The sequence below is a fragment of the Myodes glareolus genome, chromosome 9 (assembly GCF_982192425.1).
Source record: "Myodes glareolus chromosome 9, mMyoGla1.1, whole genome shotgun sequence".
NCBI classification, from domain to species: Eukaryota; Metazoa; Chordata; class Mammalia; order Rodentia; family Cricetidae; genus Myodes; species Myodes glareolus.
The window spans coordinates 61,037,551-61,044,475 of record NC_142034.1 but is presented as its reverse complement, the minus strand read 5'-3'; the positions used below and the strand labels follow the sequence as shown (position 1 = coordinate 61,044,475).

The 6,925-nt window shown below is 43.5% G+C and overlaps 1 pseudogene; it reads right to left on the bottom strand.

Annotated features, from left to right (window-relative positions):
- Window positions 1–2,055: 2,055 nt before the first annotated feature.
- LOC125409571 (Y-box-binding protein 1 pseudogene) lies at window positions 2,056–6,199 on the bottom strand (annotated as a pseudogene).
- Window positions 6,200–6,925: the final 726 nt, after the last annotated feature.

Here is a 6,925-nt window from a genome sequence, read left to right as displayed (position 1 = left end):
CAGCTACCGCTGCTTTCATCACCCGCCAAGGAGTCAGCCACGGAGTGACCAGAGCCGTAACTGCTGCAGAGCAGAGGCAGAAGAGATTCACTTTGGTGACTTTCCAGCTCAGACGGAGAACGTTATAGTCCTCAAACCAGAATGAAAACTGTGGCTGTCTGTGAGGGAGGGCCGCATTGACTGTTTAGAAAGGCGGCTTTAGGTGGAGGCCTCAGAGGTGAAGTTTATACCGTCTATCAGAACGTGGGAAGAATTCGAAGGGAAATGGGGATCTGTTATGCAGTGAGAAGATCCGGACTTCAGTCATAAGATGAATCGTCTAGTGTGCTTACATAGCTAATGGTTTTCTATTAGATCAGTGATTCTTAACCTTCCTAATGCCGCACCCCTTTAATACAGTTCCTCGTGTTGTGGTGACCCCCAACCATAAAATGATTTTCGTTGCTACTTCATGACTGTAGTTTTGCTATTGTTATGAATTGTCATATAAATATCTGATATGCAGGATATCTGACATGTGACCCCTGTGGGGTCACGACCCACAGGTTGAGAATGGTTGTATTAGATACTTGAAATTTCCTGAGAGAACTGATCTTGGGTGTTCTTATCACACACTTAACTGTTGGCTTCTGACTGTGCTAAGAGGGCAGGCATTGAGATTCAGTGGGGCTGGGATCTCCAGTCTCCCTTCTGGGCAGGTGACAAGAATCCAGAAAGTACATTACATGAACAACTTTCTCACAAATCAATGAACTCAACTGTGGAGGTCTGGTAATGAACAACTCCTGAGCCTTATGTAGGAAAGCTATTGGCCTTATTACATGGCGGCTGAAAAACCTAGAAAGCATGCATAAGTGTAGCTACCTTATAGAGATGAGTTTAAGATTGTGAGCCAAACACAATCCCCAGGTAGAGGAGATTGAGTGGTGCCCATTGTTGAGTGGTGCCCATTGGGGAGGGGTGTTTGGTAAATCAATTGGAACCATGGATGGGAGAAGGAACATACAAACATTGTTGTGGGCCTCAGTTTACTCTTTTAGAAATGGGCAGTGATGGCACACACCTTTAATCCCAACACTTGGGAGTCAGAGGCAGGTGTATCTCTGTGAGTTTGAAGCCAGCCTGGTCTACAGAGTGAGTTTCAAGACAGGCCACAAAGCTATAGAGAAATCCTGTCTCAAAAAACGAAAAAAAAATGAAAGAATGAAAGAAAGAAAGAAAGAAAGAAAGAAAGAAAGAAAGAAAGAAAGAAAGAAAGAGAAAGAAATGGGTGAACTTAGAGATCAGCTCAATGAATGGTGAACAGGGGTTCAGAACTCAGAGGCTTCTCAGGGTGAAGGGAAGGAAGAGCAGAGAGGGCAGGAGTTTGGTAAGGGAGCAGAGGCTTGGTAAGGAAGAAGGATTTGGATAGGGAACAGGAGTTTGGTACAGGGAGGAAAGTAGCAGCTGGACACTAGTCAGCGAGAGGACAGAGTTTTCCTGAGAAGTAGATCTTTAGTAATGGGTGGGGGAAAGCAGCACGCAATTACCAGAGAAGGCAGTGTTTATGACAAGAGAAAGAACATAGAACGGGCAAATTAGGAGAGTCAGATCCCGGAGAGAGGCTGGGAGGGTATTAATGGAGAAAGACAGCCTGAAAGTGGAATGGGATGAGCAGAGAACAGAAGCTGGAAAGGGCAAAGGCTTGACCGCAGGAAGTCTTGGGCCATATTCCATGGTGTTAACGTAAGGTCCTTTTGAATCTGGAAGTCAAACATGCTGCCCTCTGACCAGCAGCAGCCCTATGATGGGTACTACGACCAGGCTGTGCTACAGTAGAAAAACTGTTGAGGAGGCGTGCTAAAAAGCCTCAGGGTGGTTAGAGAATGATTGGTCCATATGAGGAGGAGTGAGAGGCCATTCTTCCTGACAGAAGCAGGGCCCACTGACCAATGGCTCTGAGGGGAGAAAATGTCTATGTTGTGAGGGCAACAGTTTTGTTTACATTTTTTATTATTATTTAAGACCTTTATTAACAGGTGCTTGCAGTTTGTTGACTTTTTTTTTGAAAAAATCAAGTTGTAAACTTTTTATTACAAATTAAAAATGAAGCTCTTAAAAATCTTAACTTGATCAGATATGAAACAATTTAAAAACCATTAAAGGTGTATTGAGAAAAACCAGACCTATTTTTTAAAAAACACATTTGTCATTACCAAAAAGAGACATCTTTAGGTAAAAATAATAAAGAGCCCATGCTGCATAGATAATACAGATAGTTCTAGCGTATCTGGTCAACGGGCAAAAAGCAAGCACTTAAGGTCTTCGGCTCCAATCTTTGTTCATTTCTTATTGCTGGAATTTCATATTTGTTTCTTCTTGTTGGATGACCAAACCGGATGATGGTAGAGATGGTAAGCCGGCATTTACTCAGCCCCGCCCTGCTCAGCCTCGGGAGCAGACGAATTCTCAGCTGGTGGATCTCTTTGCCATCTCGTGGTTTAGGGTTCTCTGGGCATCTGCATCGGTAATTGAAGTTGCGGCGGTACCGACGTTGAGGTGGCTGCTGACCTCGGGTCTCGTCTCCTTGATTTTCTTTGTCCTCTTCTTTGCCATGCTCTCTAGGCTGTCTTTGGCGAGGAGGGTCCCTGCGAAATCGTGGTCTGTAACCCCAATACACATTCTGTCTCACTGGTCTACCTTGCTCTCCTGCACCCTGGTTGTCAGCACCCTCCATCACTTCTCCTTGCACTGGAGGGTTGGAATACTGTGGTCGACGCCCATAGGGTCTCCGCAAATAGTAAGGTGGGAACCTTCGCCTACGATAGGACCAGTTGTTGGGCTTGGCCTTCAGGAGCGCTTTCCGATCCCTCGTTCTTTTGCCCACTCTCACTATTCTGGTAATTCTGCTGATAATTACGTGGAGGCCCCATACGACGTGGGTAGCATCTATAATGGTTACGGTCGGCTGCGTATTTACTGCCTTGAACTGGAACTCCACCAGGGCCTGTAACATTTGCTGCCTCCGCACCCTTTTCTCCTTCAACAACATCAAACTCCACAGTTTCCCCATCTCCTACACTGCCACACAGAAGTTGTATTAATTACAACACTGCTTGGCCGATCACTTAAGCGTATTGCTAGCTAGCTTTTATATTTTAAATTAACCCATTTCTAGTATTTTATATTTTACCATGAGGCTCATGGTTTATTGGTAAAGTTCCTGGGTGTCTGTCTCCTTCCGTAGCTGTATGGCTTCGCCTTTCTACTCTCTTCTCCTCTATCTGCTTTGAATTCCCACCTTGCCCTACTCTGTGCTGCAATAGGCTCAAAGCAGCTTCTTTATTAATCAAAGGTATTCACAACATACAGAGCGGAATCCCACATCATCTCCCATTTTCTGTCTAAATAAAAAGGAAGATTTTAATTTTAACATAGTAAAATTACATACAAAAAGTTATTAACCAAGAATTACAATTACAATATTTTGTTCATTTACATGTGGCAAATTAAGGAAAACATTCTATCATTTATCCTATCTTTGTGAGTCTAAAGTTTTATATCTAATCTATCTTTTATAACCATCTTTCTTCAACTCCATCAAAGACTCCAGAAGGATATAATATTACCTAAGTTAGCAGGAAGTGCATTGTAAGCACTTCCAAAACTCTAGAGTTGACAGAGACATCTCGCTGCCCGGACAGTCACCCAAAGATCTTCTGTATCATTGGAGCATCCGTCTTCAGGCTAAAGACCAATAGTATCCAGCTGATTTTCCATGAAGCAGGAAATTTCAAAGACAGTTCCACCTATATTGGCAGTTTGTAAATCACTTTCTTCTGTGTGCTGCAGAATGTCTGGCAAACTCATTCATGAAGCATGAACCCCAAAGGACCATCTTACCTTTAGGCAAGTTCAACAGTCATTTTTCTTTGGGTTCTGCATGTCTAGTTCTTCCAGCATAACATCAAGTGGTCCAGGCAAGCACAGTTTCTTGCCCAAATGGCTAGCAAACTCTGTAAGGAGCCTTTTCGATGCCCATCTTCCTGTTGAAGTAATTGGTGCTGCCAGGAGGAGATGTGTCTCACATCGACAGAACCCTAAGTTATTTAAATGCCATATTCTAAAGTTCTCTGAGGTGGTTGAAGATTACCTACCTATGTAGAATACAGTCTCTCTGTATCTAAAGAACCTGGTTAGTTTAACTGTAAGTATGACAAACATGGATGACTTTTGACCTATAATACTTAACACCTGTATAGCTTAAAGACTATTCATATTATATCAAACAATCTTTAAACAACTGTGCAGCAAATGAGGACAATGACCTCAAAATGTAAACAATGTGTAAGTATCTTGTTCAGAGGTAGAAATGTATATTGCAATATGATAAATATATCCTAAAATTGTATCAATATACAAAATGTCTTAAGCAGAGTTAGAAACATGCATGCACACAATATGACAAAATAGCTTTGCATAGGTGTACAAATCTTGTAAACAGAAGTAGAGGCATATTCAATATAACAAATATAATTTGAATTTGTATCAATATACAAGAATCTGTACCAATGTAAATTGTCTATAAATAATAGCTCACAAGTATTCACTCTGTTACTAATATTATTAGTGTGAGTAAGCTCACTCTAATCTACCTGTCATCCCATTCAATTTCTTTTTCTTTTTTTTTTCAGTGATATCCCTGAGCCTACAAAACTTTCACCCTATACCATTTCTAATCAATCTCTAATTGATGTCCCTGACCCTGAGGACAAACTCACCTTGCCTTGCCCTATTCTGCACTGCAATAGGCCCAAAACAACTTCTTTATTAACCGATGGCATTCACAACTTACAGAGGGGAATCCCACATCATGTAAGGGTCCAGAGCAGAGAGAGAAAGTAGTAGATTGGATATGGCCATGACAGAAGTAGGAACAGAAAAGAGAAAGAGGAAGAGAAAGGGAGAGAGAGAGAGAGAGAGAGAGAGAGAGAGAGAGAGAGAAGAGAGAAGAGAGAAGAGAGAGAAAGGGAGAAAGAGAGAGAGGAAGGAGAGAGAGGGAGAAAGACAGAGCGAGAGCTGCTATGCGGAAGAGTGGAAGGTGAAGACAACACATGCTGGTAAGAAGAAGAGGCCCAGAGAACACAGCTGAAATAGCAGGGTTCAAAGGAGAATGAAAAGCTGGGAGCAGGGAAGCTCATGAGGGGGAGAGAGTTTATGTTATGCGATGAGGAGAGAAGAGCTTGGCTGCTAGTATGGACTCTGAAATGCATTTGTGATACTAGGGTGCCTGGTAATCTAATAGGTACCACTGATAACTATTTATCCTTTTCATCAGTGATGAGGGAAATGACTCCTTGGTGCAGGGAAGTAGCGTCACAAGTTCCTGAGGAATACTGTCTAACCCGCAGAATTTGGGGAAATAGTGTTTCCTTTGGACCTGGCAGTCGCCTTCCAAGTCTCTCAAGGGAAAGAGGGTTATAAAGAGTTGGAGCAGGACACCAGAGACAGGACCTCCGTTGGAGAGCCGCGCCCTGACTCCTTGTCTGGGCACTGATGAAGGATGTCTCAGTGAGAAGAAAACAGACACAGCATGAGTGACTTAAGACAGGGCAGGTCTTCATCTGGGGGACGACCTGACCTGCTGAGTGTCTGCAAGATCAGAGCTCACTGTCTGCTTACAAGCTAACTAAGCTAGACAGAAGAAGTGGGCGGGGATGGCTGTTGTTAGGGGTACTTGTACCCACTTCTTTTTGGAGCTCCAAAGAGTTGATGGTCACCTGACTGAGTTAGAGGTGTTTGCTTGCCAGGTAGCTAGACTGTATTTCTCAGGGGCCTGTTCCTGTCTCAGGGTGCTCCACAATGTCCTTGTTCCCTAATCCACACCTTTACTTTGTATTAGTTCTGATCCGCAAGGAATAAATAATACTGACAGGTTCCAAAGGGCCTGAAACAGTCAGATGAAGACCAGGGATGAGTGGAAGGTAAGATGAGGACCCACAAAATGACCATCTCCTCAAAACACGTTCTCACAGCTGCATTGAATTTGGGTTATTGAGCAATGAGGAAAACAAACTACCAGTAACCCAGCATATTTTTAAAAAGCATATATATATTTTTAAATGACCTCAGAAAACAAAGCCATGAGGTGGTAGAAAGGGCCTGGAGCTGACCCCACCCTCTCTCTGTCTCACCGGGCTCTGGAAAGGCTTGTGGTCATGATAGATGCCAACGGACTTTTAATGAGTTCTTAATCAGTTGCTTCATTACTGGACTCTCAGTGAGCACAGCAATAGCCCCTGGGAGACAAAAGCCAGTGTGCAAGCCAAAAGGAGCTTACAGGTTCTGTTTCCTTTCAAGGACAGGTCTGTAGCCTTTTTCTCCTCTGCCCCAGCTGCCCTGAAGACATGGACACAAACAAAAGGAAACCCCCAGATCCACTTCGCATTCACTCTGGGCTGCCCTTGGCCTTGGAGCTAATGAAGTAACAGCAAATTCCCCCTGAAAAGTTGGTTTCATTTGCATATGTTAATTTGTTCCCAAAGTCCCTGCTTCCTAAGGCTTCTGTGACCCTTATAAACCACAGGAAGCTATGTTTCCCCTCCTTTCTTCCTTTACCCTTCCCTAGCCCAGCTGCCCACTGAACAACAGTTTAGCCCCAGCAGTTTTTTCACACAATTCAAAGGCAAATATTCATATGTCTTTAGTTAAGAGTGGAGGACTTAGCTGGGAAATCCCGGCTTGACCTCATTTTTGACTGTAGTTTTCTCCCCGAGAAGAAGGAAACACGGGTATGCTCTGAAACGAATGGTACCACTGCTGGATGACAGGATGCTCCCAATAAGCTATTTCTTTTCAAAGGCTTTTCTCAAATCATGTGATCCTGAAGCGTGAAGTCTGGGCTTCAGGATCACGCTCCAGGAAAATTATTGTAGAGGCGTGGGGG